The sequence below is a fragment of the Podarcis raffonei genome, chromosome 1, assembly GCF_027172205.1.
Source record: "Podarcis raffonei isolate rPodRaf1 chromosome 1, rPodRaf1.pri, whole genome shotgun sequence".
Classification (NCBI taxonomy): Eukaryota; Metazoa; Chordata; class Lepidosauria; order Squamata; family Lacertidae; genus Podarcis; species Podarcis raffonei.
In genome coordinates this window covers 91,446,219-91,461,695 of record NC_070602.1, presented here as the reverse complement: position 1 = coordinate 91,461,695, position 15,477 = coordinate 91,446,219, and the positions used below count along the sequence as shown (strand labels likewise).

At 39.3% G+C, this 15,477-nt stretch overlaps 1 protein-coding gene across 11 annotated transcripts in view; it reads left to right on the top strand.

Annotated features, from left to right (window-relative positions):
* Positions 1 to 15,477, top strand: part of SEMA5B (semaphorin 5B) — a 354,034-nt gene that overhangs the window by 90,166 nt on the left and 248,391 nt on the right. The window contains exon 1 of one of the 11 annotated variants that reach the window (XM_053403839.1): positions 4,149 to 4,221. The exons of the other annotated variants lie outside the window; for them this stretch is intronic. The gene's annotated coding sequence lies outside the window, so the exon portion shown is untranslated. Of the gene's footprint in view, positions 1 to 4,148; positions 4,222 to 15,477 lie in introns of those variants that run through there. 11 annotated transcript variants of the gene reach the window in all.

Genomic DNA, 15,477 nt, shown 5'->3' with positions numbered 1-15,477 from the left:
CTGACAACTCCCAACCCCAGGATGATGGGACTAAATATGGAAGACCACAGGGCCCCCATGCCTTCTGCAAGCTTCCTATGAATGCTGTTTGGAAATGATGTCTGGTATTGGGTGGAGGGAACATATCTGACTACCAGCTTGTTCTAGGCACAGTTCTAAGGTAAAGGTAAAGGAACCCCTGACCATTAGGTCCAGTCGCGGACAACTCTGGGGTTGCGGCACTCATCTTGCTTTACTGGCCGAGGGAGCCGGTGTACAGCTTCCAGGTCATGTGGCCAGCATGACTAAGCCACTTCGGGCGAATCAGAGCAGCGCACAGAAACGCCATTTACCTTCCTGCCGGAGTGGTACCTGTTTATCTACTTGCACTTTGACGTGCTTTCGAACTGCTAGGTTGGCAGGAGCAGGGACTGAGTAACGGGAGCTCACCCCATCTTGGGGATTCGAACCACCGTCCTTCTGATCGGCAAGCCCTAGCTCTGTGGCAGTGCCACTTGCATCCCACTAGGCACAGTTCTAACTGCTGGTTTTGAGGTCTAAATTCATAACAGTTCAGTATCTGAACTATCTTCCAATTGGATATCTATCTATCTATCTAATCTATCTATCTATCTATCTATCATCTATCTATCTATCTATCTATCTATCTATCTATCTATCTATCATCTATCTATCTATCTATCATCTATCTATCATCTCATTTATATTCCACCCTTCTTCTAAGGAGCTCAAGGTGACATACCTGGTTCTCTTCCTCTCAATTTTATCCTCACAACACCCCTGTGAAGTAGGTTAGGCTAAGATATTGATTGGCCCAAGTTTACCCAGTGAGTTTCATGTTTGAGCATTTAAACCCTGGTCTCCCAGGCTGTAGTCCAAAGCTGTAGCCACTACACCACTTTTTGCATAATATTAAGGCTTTTGTTGTAGACCCAACTCTGAACTTTCCTGCCTTCTGAAGTGAGGGACCTGATTATCAGTGTCAGGGGCTTATTGTTAGTGGTGCCCTGTTTATGGAACTTCCTCTCCACGACCATTCGCTTAGCACCTTTCTTTAGTGATTTTGGCAAATGCATCTCTTCATCCAGGCATTTAGTTCTGCCTGAACTTTAAAGGTCTTTGTTTGGATTAATTTTGTTGCTGCTTTATTGCATGCGATTTTGCCTTAATATTGGTGAACTGTTTTTGTTTTTCAAAAGTTAGGACGGGAAGGAAGGTAAGAAAATTTGACCTCAGATGGGGAATCGGAGAGTCCCTGTTTGTCTTCTGTCTCACCACAAGCTGTTAGGCATATTAAGGCATCCCAGAATACCTTCTCCAAGGATAAGCTACTTGCCATCCACCAAAGATCCTGATATTGTGTCACTTTATAGGATGTTGGTGTGGCTCAGATAGTTTGCCATTGCTCTGATTCTTCAAGTTAATGTCATCTTTCCCCCTCCATTATCTACCTCCAGTAGATTGTCTAATATATTATATAAATATATTGTACGTTTTTCAAGAAAAACCTCCAAAACTTTGGGAGAGCTGCTTAATTTTTTTGAAACGAGGGTGGGAGGGAGAGAGTACAGTGGTACCTTGGGTTAAGAACTTAATTCGTTCTGGAGGTCCGTTCTTAACCTGAAACTGTTCTTAACTGAACTAGAGTATTTAAAATATGTGGAATGTCCAGACTGTTGTAAAATATCCTGTTTGGACAGTATAATATATGAGAACAGCCAATTATTTTAACTATTGAAGTAGATTGCAGTACAGTAGTACCTCAAGTTAAGTACTTAATTTGTTCCGGAGGTCCGTTCTTAACCTGAAACTGTTCTTAACCTGAAGCACCACTTTAGCTAATGGGGCCTCCCGCTGCTGCCACACCGCCACCTCACGATTTCTGTTCTCATCCTGAAGCAAAGTTTTTAACCCGAGGTACTATTTCTGGGTTAGCAGAGTCTGTAACCTGAAGCATCTGTAACCTGAAGCGTCTGTAGCCCGAGGTACCACTGTATTAAAAATGTAAATCTGTTTCTTCCTGTGACCCCTTGGAATGTAGGTTTGTAACCACTATCTTCACCTTCTAACATCTTTCTTTGGTATCAATTTACCATTGGCTTGGAATAGTCCCTGTAAATTCTCCAATTTTTTGTGCTTTGTTTTGGTAACATTATTTACAACTGCCTTGCTTTGTCTCCAGTCTTTAAAAATGTGTGCATTTTTTCTAGAGGATGTGCTAGGCTAGTGCAGCTTGTGCAGAATGAAGTGAGAATCAATGACTTGTAAGTGTACTCACTGAAGGCTTGTCTGAGAGCCAGACTGATGCCCTCCACGATAAGCTGCCAAAGTGACTCTCAGAAGGCTCTGAAGGGAATGCAGAATCGTTTGAATCATTTCCCTTAAACTCAGATAGGGAAATGTTCTTTCCCATTAAGATCAAACACCCACAGTTCTCTTGTTTCAAGAAAACACCTTCTGAAGTTCAAACCCTGAAGATCTTACGATGATTTTCTTAATTAGACTCTTGCTTAACGAAAGAATTCAATATGTTCGTGGGAGGACTTTTACTGTTTGCCGCCACCCGCACCCTGAAGATACCGGGTATGCAAAAGAAGGAAGAGTGTTAAAAGAGAACTGGTTTAAAAGACCAACACTGTAAAATTGAAACAGTAGGATTCGGCAAATCATGGTGCATAGGATTGATGGTGGCAAAGTTGACACCAGCTATTGTTGTTTAAATACTTAGAAGTATAACCACGTACTGGCTAAGATATGCTTAAACAAATAAAGAGAAAAATAAGACTGAAAATGAAGCAGTCTGGTTAAGATTTCACTTATAATATAGGCTTTTCACCATTTCCTGTTGATGAATAAAATTGAGACGGTGATGAGCTTGGGCAAACAAGGAGCTTCAACTTTATTATTGCTTTAACCAGAATAGACTGCCTGCAATTCTCTGAAGAAGAATATAATTGTTGCAGGGATAATTTTCCACGAGGGGACAGAAGGAGGAAGATCCCCAAAGGTTACTAAATCTGCCTCTTTTGTGTCTGACTTTGATGCATGACTTTCCTTTTCTCCTCTCTCTCAATCTCCTATCCTTTTCCTTGGGAACTTCAGTATTTGCCTTGGAACTGTCTGTGACTTCTCCCGCCTGAATGCCAGTCTCTTTGCTGCGTCTTTCCAGCAGCTGCAAGTTCTCTCCTTGGTTTTTACAGCAACCTTCTCCAACCTACCTCTTTCCATATGTTTTGTGTCAGGATGATGTAGTCCATCAACCTTTGAGGACATAAAGTTAGGGGAGAGTACACACTCTGGCCATCTCTCATGTGACCACCTTCCCCTTTCCATTCTCCAACCTGACCATATTTTACCATGGTGTGGAAAGGAAAGGGAAAAGCAAGTCCTCTCCTACAAATCCAAAATATCAGTACAAGGCTTCTATTGCAGGCTAGCTGGAGCCTTGAACATGAGTGACAACCCCTGCCAGGGGCTAGGATGCCCCGTGTCTAGTAGGTATTAAGAGTAATATAAGTAAAATGTGGCTGCAATGCAGGAGAACTTGTTACAGTCAAACCTCGGTTCTTGAACGGCTACGTTTTCGAATGTTTTGGCTCCCGAACAACAAAAAAACGGAAGTAAATGCTCTGATTTTTGATTGTTTTTTGGAACCTGAACACCCAACACAGCTTCCATTTTGAATTTCCCTATTGAATTGAGGCTTCCGCTTTCAGTTTTTGAATGTTTTAGAAGTTGAACAGTCTTCCGGAACAGATTACATTCGAAAACCGAGGTTCCACTGTACTGAAAATTAGAATAGAGCAAGTGGCAGATGACCAGAACCTGCGGACAAGTAAACCAAAATCAGATTATCTTATCCTTGCTTAATTAAGCAAGTCCAGCCACATAGGTCTTAAACAGGGATACACCTGCATTTCCTAGTAGGACTAGCAAAGACCACTGTTAGAAATCTTGGAGAGCCATTGCCAATCAGGGTCAGCAATCGTCTGATTCAGTATAAGGCAGCTTTCTATGTTCCTGAGTGAAAGTCTCATGCCTGCCTTCTGTGCTCATTAGTGAACGTATAGTAGTGTATATTTTGCTAAGGAAGCTGTGAAAGGTTAAGAATCTTGTCGCTCTTCAGCAGTTGAAAGCAGAAGAGGAAGAGCTGTAAGAGAGACTCCTGGAACTACAACTGTGCTGTGGTTTCAGAGTAAAAGCTCTTAATAGTTTTTTCAGGTTGGTGTTTGAAAAACTTGACACTCCCAACAGGGTGTATTTATGCAAAACATGGTTACATTGTGAGGTGTGCAAAATTCCAGTTGGTAGGTTAATTCATTTTGTAAGGATTTACTAAATACCTTCCCAGAATTTTTTTTGATGACAGCTGCTTTGATCGGTTTCACAAAGTATGTGTGGCTGTCTTCATGACAGCAGTACTTATGATACACATGTTAATAAGTAGGGAGCAAGTTCCATGTGAGTGCAGTAAGGCTTCCTTTTGCTTGAGTTGAAAGTCAACAAAAATATTTACTCTAGCTTTCCTTTTTTGAATATAGGATGCATTCAGTATAGGATGTGGAAACAGATAATAGAATTGGAAGGGACCCTGAGGCTCATCTAGTCTTACGCCCTGCAATGCAGGAATATACAGCTGTCCTTTTATGGGGATCAAACCTGCAACCTTGGCTTTACCAGACCATGCTGTAACCAACTGGAAAAGAGCCCCTTTAGGTGCATTTCTCTAGTTCTGTTTGTACTTTGAGCCTTACATTTGAGATAAACAATCAGTTGATATTGCACCCAATTGTTATGCACTTGGCACATTCACTGCTGAATTTAATTATTTTAAAAACGTTGTTAATTCTTTTTAAACCGCTTTTTATTGATGATGTCAAATATTTATTGTAAACTGCTTAGAGATTTTCTTACAATCAAGCGACATATATAGATATAGATATAGATATAGATATAGATATAGATATAGATGAGACATATTTTGTTTTTGTTTTTTTTGTTTTGTTTTTTAAAAACAAATCCATTTTTTATAACTTTATACTCATTAACTTGTTTTCTTGACCTCTTCACACCTCCCCTTTTTGTATTCCCATTTAGATAATCAAATCAGCAAATCCTTACCCTCTTTCATTTATCTTAACTCTATATCTTAACATATTATAACTCTATATTTTCATCCATTATCAATTCATTTTTGCATATTCTTATTAACTTTGTTGCTAATACCCCCTATTCAATCCAATCATCATTTTAACATTCATTAATTTTACAATATTTCTGTAGATAGTCTTTAAATTTCTTCCAATCTTCTTCCACCAACTCTTCTCCCTGGTCTCGGATTCTGCCAGTCATTTCCGCCAATTCCATATAGTCCATCACCTTCATCTGCCACTCTTCCAGGGTGGGTAAATCTTGTGTCTTCCAATACTTTGCAATCAGTATTCTTGCTGCTGTTGTTGCGTACATAAAGAAAGTTCTGTCCTTCTTTGGCACCAATTGGCCGACTATGCCCAGGAGAAAGGCCTCTGGTTTCTTCAGGAAGGTATATTTAAATACCTTTTTCATTTCATTATAGATCATCTCCCAGAAAGCCTTAATCTTTGGGCACGTCCACCAAAGGTGAAAGAATGTACCTTCATTTTCTTTACATTTCCAACATTTATTATCAGGCAAATGATATATTTCTGCAAGCTTGACTGGTGTCATGTACCACCTATATATCATTTTCATAATATTCTCTCTTAAGGCATTACATGCCGTAAATTTCATACCGGTGGTCCACAACTGTTCCCGGTCAGCAAACATAATGTTATGACCAATATCTTGTGCCCATTTAATCATTGCAGATTTAACCGTTTCATCCTGCGTATTCCATTTTAACAGCAAGTTATACATTCTTGATAGTATCTTAGTTTTGGGATCTAACAATTCTGTTTCCAGTTTTGATTTTTCCACCTGGAAGCCAATTTTTTTGTCCAAATTATAGGCCTCTCTTATTTGATAATAATGAAGCCAGCCTCGCACTTTATCTTTTAATTTCTCAAAACTCTGCAATTTCAATTTATCTCCTTGTTCCAATATTTCCCAATATTTTGGCCATTTGGCCTCCATATTGAGCTTTTTCTGAGCCTTCGCTTCCATTGGCGACAACCACCTTGGGTTCCCCCCCCCCAATAAGTCTTTGTATCTTATCCAGACATTGAACAATGCTTTCCTGACAATATGGTTTTTAAATGCTTTATGTGCTTTAACCTTGTCGTACCACAAATATGCATGCCACCCAAAAACATTATTAAAACCTTCCAAATCCAAAATGTCTGTGTTCTCAAGAAGCAGCCAGTCTTTCAACCAGCAGAATGCTGCTGATTCATAGTAAAGTTTAAGATCTGGCAGGGCAAATCCGCCTCTTTCCTTTGCATCAGTTAATATTTTAAACTTTATTCTGGGCTTCTTGCCCTGCCAGACAAATCTAGAAATGTCTCTCTGCCACTTCTTGAAACAGTCAATCTTGTCCAAAATTTGCAATGATTGAAACAGAAATAACATTTTTGGCAATACATTCATCTTTATAGCTGCAATTCGACTCAACAAGGAAAGCTTCAAATTTGACCATATTTCTAAGTCTTTTTTCACTTCTGTCCAACATTTCTCATAATTATCTTTAAATAAATTTAAGTTCTTAGCAGTCATATTAACCCCCAGATATTTTACTTTCTTAACTAATGTTAAACCTGTCTCCTTCTGAAACCTCTCTTTCTCAATTGGTGTTAAATTTTTCTCAAGAACTTTAGTTTTTGACTTGTTCAGCTTAAATCCTGCCACATGACCAAATTCTTGAATCAGTTCTAATACTCTTTTCGTACTAGATTCTGGCTCCTGTAATGTCAAAACTAGGTCATCTGCAAAAGCTTTCAATTTGTATTGTTTGGCTCCGACCTGGATACCTTTAATCAGACGGTCCCTTCTAATCATATTTAGCAAAACCTCCAGGACCGAAATAAAAAGCAATGGGGAAATTGGGCAGCCTTGTCGTGTACCTTTCTCTATCTTAAATTCCTCTGTCATCACATTATTGACTATTAGCTTAGCCTTTTGTTCTGAGTAAATTGCACTTATACCATTTTCGAACCCTTGACCCACCCCCATCCCCTGGAGATTTTTCTTCATAAAATTCCAAGAAATATTATCAAAGGCTTTCTCCGCATCTATAAAAATTAAAACTGCTTTAGTATTAATATTCACTTGCAACTTCTCCAAAATGTTGATTATGTTCCTCGTATTGTCAGACAAGTGCCTACCTGGGAGAAAGCCAGCTTGGTCCTTATGTATCTCTACCACTAATACTTTTTTTAATCTATTAGCCAAAATATCAGCAAATATTTTATAATCCACATTGAGCAGGGATATGGGGCGGTAGTTCTTAAGTTGTGTCTTTTCCGACTCAGTTTTCGGTATAAGTGTAATATAAGCTTCCTTCCACGACTCTGGCGCCTTTTCCCCCTCCAAAATTTCATTACAAACCTCCTTTAGTGGCTGAATTAACCCATCCTTCAAAGATCTATAATATTTTGAGGTTAAACCATCCGGCCCTGGAGATTTACCCAACTGCATATTCTGAATGGCACCTTCTACCTCCTGTTCTGTAATTTTATGGTTCAGCATTATCTTGTTTTCCTGAGAGATTTTGTGTAATCCATTTGTTTTTAAAAATTGGTCTATATCAAACTCTTTCTGTGGCCCTTGTGTATATAACTGTTTAAAATACCTCTGGAAGCATTTTCTAATCTCCACTGGATTCTGAATGTTCTTTCCTTCCACTTCCAAATTAGTGATAGTATTGAGCTTTTGCCTTTTTTTCATTTGCCAAGCTAACAATTTTCCACATTTATTAGCCGATTCAAATGTCTTTTGTCTCATTTGTTTAATTTTCCATTCAATTTCCTGGTTCATCATCTCATATATTGCACTTGATATAACTTTATGTCTCTCAGAATCTCTTGTGACTTTGGTTTCGCTCTTAGTTTCTTCTCACCCTCTTTTATTTTTTCCAAAATTTTATCTTTTTTTTCCATTTTGGGCTCTCTTCTTTATTGTATTCTGTTGGATCAGAAACCCCCTCATAACTGCTTTACTTGCGTCCCAGATTATTCTTTTTTCAATAATAGTGTTCAAATTTATCTCAAAATAGTCTCTCAAGGTTTTTTGGGCCTTCTTAACAACCTCTTGATCTCTAAATAAGGTGTCATTCACCCTTCATCTGAAGGAACCGATTGGTGTTAGTTTCATCTCCATTTTCACAGCATTATGGTCGGAGCAAGTTTTTGGGCAAATTTCCACTTTTCGAGTCTTAGGTGCCAGTCCTCTAGTTATCCATATTTGGTCAATTCTAGTCCATGTCATTTTGGCTTCAGAGAAGAATGTTCCCTCTCTTCCTAAGGGGTTCTTAATTCTCCAAATATCAATCAAGTCCATATTGTCAGTCAGTTCAAAAAAGGTTTTTGGTAGTCTGCCATCTTTAGTTACAATCTGTCTCTGCGACTTGTCCATATTTGTAGATACCACTCCATTCATATCTCCCATCATGATAATGTTGTAATCCATGTAGTCTAACAATGTCTCATGCAGTTTCTTTAAAAAATCAGATTTCCCCTCATTTGGTGCATAAACTCCTACTATTAAAATTTTTTCTCCTTGTGATTGAATTTCGATTGCCACAAATCTTCCTTGATCATCTTTAAAAACAAATTTCGGTGATAGGCTCTCTTTGGCATAAATTACAACTCCTCTCTTTTTGACCTTATCCGATGAAATAAACTCTTGACCCAGTCTTTTATTAATCAATACTTTCCTGTGTAGCCTTATCACATGTGTTTCCTGTAAACAAATTAAGTCCAACTGTTCCTTTTTCAATAAATGATAGATTTTCCTTCTCTTCTCTGGGGAGTTAAATCCGTGAATGTTCCAACTTAGCAATTGCAGAGGCATTGTATAATTATTCTACTTTCCTCCGGCTGCTCCCAATAATTCCTCTTGTTCTGACGGTGGTATCACTTTTGCTGGTTTGTCCAGTCCCAAAGATGGTGGTGCTATGTCTAGTACTCCTGGTTTTGAGGCTCTTAACTCTTCTAAAGCTTCTTTCTGCAGGTCTTATTCGTGGTCTCTCAGAAATTTTTCCTTGTCTTCCACTGATCTTATTTTAAATTTTTTCCTTTAAATGTAAAGGATAGGCCCTGGGGGAATTCCCACCTAAAAACAATTCTGTTTCTTCTCAGCAGGGCCACCAAATCTCCGTAGTTAGTTCTAAGATCCAGTAAATGTTTCGGAATATCCTTAAAAATCTCCACTCTTGAATCGTTTATTTCCAAGCTTTTCTGGTAGTGCAGACTCAGTATTTTATCTCTCTCTTCTTTCGTTCGGAGGCTGACCAAACAGTCTCTCACCCTGTTCTTTCTCCCTCCTCTTCGAAGTCTGAAAGCACTCACTATCTTGAAATCTTGATTAGCATCCAGATTCCAAAATTTTACAAATTCCTGCTCAAGGTAGTCACATAGGTTATCTTTTTCAAGTTCCAGTACCGCCCTAATCCTCAAATTAGTCTGTTTCTCCCTCAATTCAATCATAGACAGAAGCGACTGATGGTCCCCGAGCTGTTTGCGCATCGGTTTTATTTTTTCCTCTACTGCCGTTGCTTTTTCTTTTGCTTCCTCAGCTGTCTTTCGATTAGAGGCAGATTCTTGCAACAATTTTCCAATAGATTCTGTATTGGAATTCACCTTCTGTCCCAAGCTATGAATGCTAACAGTATTCTGGTCAATTTTAGTTGTTTGTTCAGTAACTTGTTTACTTAGGCTTTCCAATTTTTCATAAATTTTGCTTAGTACCGAAGTGAATCCCTCTTCTGAGGCCATTCCTTTTAACCCAGCTTGTGCAGTATCTTCCCCCTGTGTCACAGGAGGGACGGGAACAGATGGTCTACGCTGCTGGGATGCTGCACTAGGCTGCTGCACTCTAACCTTGCCGGATCTTGTTGTTTTTTATTGATGATGTCAAATATTTATTGTAAACTGCTTAGAGATTTTCTTACAATCAAGCGACAGATATAGATATAGATATATATGAGACATATTTTGAAGTATGTAATTATGAGTTTGGGTAACATTGCTACAGAATACTATTTTTATTCTGTGAAAGTTTCATGGAACAAGACAAAAGCAGTCTTATTTTAAAGATACAGTACATTTTCCCAATCTTCTTAGTTCTACACAACTTTGGGTACACAGACTAGTTGCCTCTCCTGCCCCCAATTTTGTATCCCAGAGGTTCCCAAACTGTGATGTATAGACCAGAAGTGGTCCATGAACTTCATACAGGTGGTCCACAGCCCTGACTGCTTTGATTATTCATATTGATTTTTAAATGTATCTTTGTTGCTCCTTTTAGTTCTTAAATAGCATTATATGGAATGCAAATTGTAGCAGACTAAAAAAAAAATAAGAAATAAAAGAAGCAATAAAAAATACAATTAAAATCATACAGCTTCTGTAGGGCATTACAATTACTGCAATAGGGAGAAAAATCATTAAGGGGTCTGCCAAGACCATCAGCAATTTTCAAGTAGGCGTTTTTTTTGGGGGGGGGGACGACTTCGGGAACCACAGTTATATATGAATTTCACTTTCTCTTGAGTCCGTGTAAATTGAATAATTTCCCCTTTACTGATTTGGAGTGTGCTTTCAGGCCAAGTTCAGTTTATGGGATGAATTTTATCCCAAGTGTAAATTTAGCTGTTTTATTGTGTAAATATCAAAGCCACTGATGTTGCACAAGGGCAGATATGGACCAATAATTTTACTGACGTTAACAAAACCATGAGCAAAGCAAAACAGATTTATTCCTTTGTGGCATAATTATCCAGTTTATGTTGCTTCCTTCTTTTTAAATACAAGGAGTCTCCCAACACATGCAATTAATGAGATTTCATGAGGATACAATTGGACTGCTGTGCCTGCCAAATTTTTTTTTTTTTATTCTGAAGGAGTTAATGCATTCTTTTTTTTAGGATTGGAAAATATTGTTTTTTAAATATTAACTCTTTTGAGTAGACATGTGCAGGATTGGACTCTGGTGTCACTTTACTGTGAGAGGAATACATCATGCAGTATGTTTCATTTAATCAAAATGAGCTCTGTAAAATAGGTATTCATTATTCTAATCTGATGGCTGCAAAAAGACTCAGAGGGGCACTGATATCAGTGTGTAGACAATGATAAACAAAGTTCAAAGCTTCAAATATAGTGAAAATGGCCTCTCACTGTTTCAACAGGAGCACCTGAGGCAATTTTCCTGAAACACAAATTCAATTAAAAACTAGGGAAATGTAGGGAAATATTAAGCAAATATTCACCTCTTCACCTCTTGATTGCCACCGTGTCCCCTGTTCAGAATTGAAGCACACCATGATGGTCACCATTTATGATCCCATCTTGGACCAGTCCATAACCAGTCTTGAATGCACGAGAAGAGCCTATTGCCAAACATTGCTGCACTCTTTTGGGCTAATACCACCCATTCATTAAATGCAAAGAAGTTAGTTTGGCACCTCCATCAATACAGGGTCCACTTGGGCACTCTTTAACTGACAGGCTTTATCTTTTTAAAAGGTGGGGAGCATTCACATGACAAAGGCCCATCTGGTTGAACCATCTTATACGACCCTCCCCTTTCTCCATTAGAGTTGTTTTGACAAACCAGAATACATTCACTACGTATATAAGTTGGGCACCTGTTATAAACAAAAAGAAAATGTGTGAAGAACATGAAGTAAAAAAGAAAAACCCCCACAGCGTTCCACATTCAGTGTTACATTTAGAGTAGACCAACTGAAATTAATGGGTCCATATAGTTAAAGCTATGGTTTTCCCAGTAGTGGTGTATGGAAGTGAGAGCTGGACCATAAAGAAGGCTGATCGCCGAAGAATTGGTGCTTTTGAATTATGGTGCTGGAGGAGACTCATGAGAGTCCCATGGACTGCAAGAAGATCAAACCTATCCATTCTGAAGGAAATCAGCCCTGAGTGCTCACTGGAAGGACAGATCATGAAGCTGAGGCTCCAGTACTTTGGCCACCTCATGAGAAGAGAAGACTCCCTGGAAAAGACTCTGATGTTGGGAAAGATTGAGGGCACAAGGAGAAGGGGACGACAGAGGACGAGATGGTTGGACAGTGTTCTCGAAGCCACCAGCATGAGTTTGACCAAACTGCGGGAGGCAGTGGAAGACAGGAGTTCCTGGCGTGCTCTGGTCTATGGGGTCACGAAGAGTCGGACATGACTAAACAACAACAACAACAACAACAACAACAACAACAACAACAACAACCTTATGGCTTAGCTGGATATCACCCTCATTGATTTGCAACTTTCTAAATTAAAATTCACACTTGGACAGAGTCAGTGCCTACTCTGTTGCAACATACCATTTAACTGCTGCAGTCAACCACCATTTACTACCAGCAGTCTTCTTTCCAGTACAGTGGTACCTTGGTCTAAGAACAGTCCTGTTTAAGAATGATTCGGTTTATGAACTCTGCAAAACCGGAAGTAGTGTCCCGGTTTGCAAACTTTACCTCGGTCTAAGGATGGAATCCAAATGGTGGAAGGGCACCGGCGGCGGGAGGCCTCATTAAGGAAAGCGTGCCTCGGTTTAAGAACGGTTTCGGTTTAAGAATGGACTTACGGAACCCATTAAGTTCATAAACTGAGGTACCACTGTATTTCTTTTTAGGAAGTGTCTTTTTTGTTCAGATACAATTGACCTGCCTGCTGCAAAGTGCTGGAGGAAAGAGAAGCCTTTTTCTAAAAGTGCTTCCTTCTTTGACACCTCTTATCTTGTTATCCACTGGAAGATCCTCCATCTACACTGGCCAATTTAAGTCCCTGAACCATGGTTTAGCATTACAGGAATGACCAAGTATGAGCTGGAAAGGACAAACTGTGGCTAGCTCAGGCTATGGTTTGAACAAGTTAGAATTATAACAAGGTAGGAGTATAAACCATGCTTTAAACAGTAATTTAACCCACAGCTTGCCCTTCTTGTTAACTGAGATAATGAAAAATGAGATGCAGACACTTCTCAACTTCTCTTCGGGGGAGGGGGGGGAGCACATCAGCCCAAGACTCCTATCACACAGTACTAAAATATGGTTAAGTGATAGGCTGAAAATGGGTCATTATGTTGGACTCCCAATATTTTTTAAAAAGAATGATGTTGAGCTGTGCTGAAGGATAGCAGCTGGAAGTGTATCATATGGGTGGCTCCCTGGGTTGGTCAGTCAATATGCTTCCCATGTTAGAACATCAGCAGAATTTCCCTATCAGACTTGTCTAACTCAATGCCAGGTCTCTTGAGCATTGTAAGGGTTAGAAAGGATGTGTCTTTGGAGCTGTTAAGATTAGGACTAAGGACTTTTGGCTTTTGCGCATCTTCCCTGTGTGGTGAGCTATTTGAACTTGGGAGTGTGTTCCTAGCAGTGAGCTTTGCACGACTTCTGCCTACTCAAGCTGGCATTGTTGTGTCCTTGACAGGAAGGGCTATGTAAAATTGGCTTGTTGGCCTGGGATCTTGCCTTAGCAATTACACTTCCTGGTTCTGATGGATTTCTGTTTGTTCTTTGGCTTTTGACTCACTTCTAATAACTGTGTATTGCTCACAGTATTTTTACAGTATTAGAGGGCGTGTTATTTGTTTTTTTTAATCATTCTGGATGTAGAAAGGCAAATCTGCATGACTGTTCTGACTTGAGAATGATAAAAAAAATTCATTGGCAAAACCAGGAACAAACTCAAAGGTTTCTGCTGCCTGTCTTCTGGAAAGAGATTAGCCTTTCTTAGAGCATCAAGATTTCTTAGAGCATAAGCATCATTTGAAAGATCACAGATCTAAAGATGTGGCTATGGATATGTAACTCTGATGTAGAGATATCGATAAGAGAATGAAAGAAAAGGATTTGACCTGAAATAACATGAAAGAGTAGTTCTCACTTTCAGCTCTACTGATGTCAAAGTAAAGTAGCTCTGTCTTCCTCATATTTTCTCCAGGGATCCGAATTTTCATCCTAAACTTCTAAATTACTCCAGCAGCTGTTTGGAAATTGTTTTCTATTCTAGCTGTCAGTCATTCCTGTACTCATCTTGATTATATTCTGTTCAGGCATCTGAGAATACTGCATAATCTTTCTTGATGGTACCCAGAGAAAACAATGTGAGCAGGGGTGTATTTGGTAGTCTGATGGGTACTCTGACGGGCATTTTGGCTAGAGACACCAATCTGGCTAAAGACACACATCATGCAGGAATTACTTTTATTTTCATGCTACTTCCAAGCGGCAAAACTCTTTTCGGGGGGATATGCACAGTATGTTCATCTCCCAGGGCACATCCCCATCCCTCATTAGCATTAAAAATGTTAGTCTTCCATGGGCCGAAAGGAAAATGCCTCTCAGCCACAGAAAACGCACTTGCTCCACAATGGAGTTCTCTGTATGATTCAGTCCTTTTTACAAAGGAGTGGAATTCCAAATAACTGAGCTCAAGGGAAGTGAAATTTGCTAGGACAAAGGCTGCTATTTGTGGATTGTTTAGCTCATGTTTATAAAGTCCCTCTCATAGTAACTGACCCACGGCTGATATTTTGTTGCAACAGTAGAGAAACCTTAGGCGCTCCCGATGGCTGCAAAAGTTCTTCGGATATGGTCTGATTTTACTTTTATTATTTTATGGCACTGGAATGAGTAGTTATGAGGTAGAACCTCTATTTTGCACAGCTGCCTCTCCTTCATGGGGTTTCTAGTTGTGTCCCATTTTTATATAATGCATTTTTTCTTTTGCTGCTTGACCTTTGAGAATAAGTATTTCACATTTTGCAGAAATCCAAATGCTGCAATCAGAATAAAGCACGCAAATCCCAAACAGCTTGTGGCAAAATGCATGTATTATTAATTGAAGGTGCAAAAGGAAGTCTGTTTTCAGGAGATGACAGAACTCCTGCCTTCCCAAACTATTCTTCCATCTAATTGAATCAACTTTATCTTGTAAGTTGGACAAACTTGGATCGCTTTAGGAAAGGAAATGAAAAAGCTTGGGCTCCAGGGAGGAGGGCTTCTTGTAATTCTTGATTTAGTGTTACAGTGCATTTAAACTCTATTGCAGATTAATCTAACCAATAGAATCTGAAGCCAGGCAACTGTCCCTGCAGAATTCTGGCTTGGAGCCCTGAAAGGTAAACCTATCAAGAGCACAAAATGAAGGTCCAGTGCTGCAAATCCTCAGTCTTGTCTAAATAGTCCCACTGAAATTGTCACAGAATTTCTCACACTTCAAACCTTCTTGGCTTTCATTTTCTTTCTCCTCCACAACTTTGTGTGTGAAATATCATTCTTCCTCCCCCTCTTTCCTTTGAAAAGCAAGCTTTAGCTTTGCT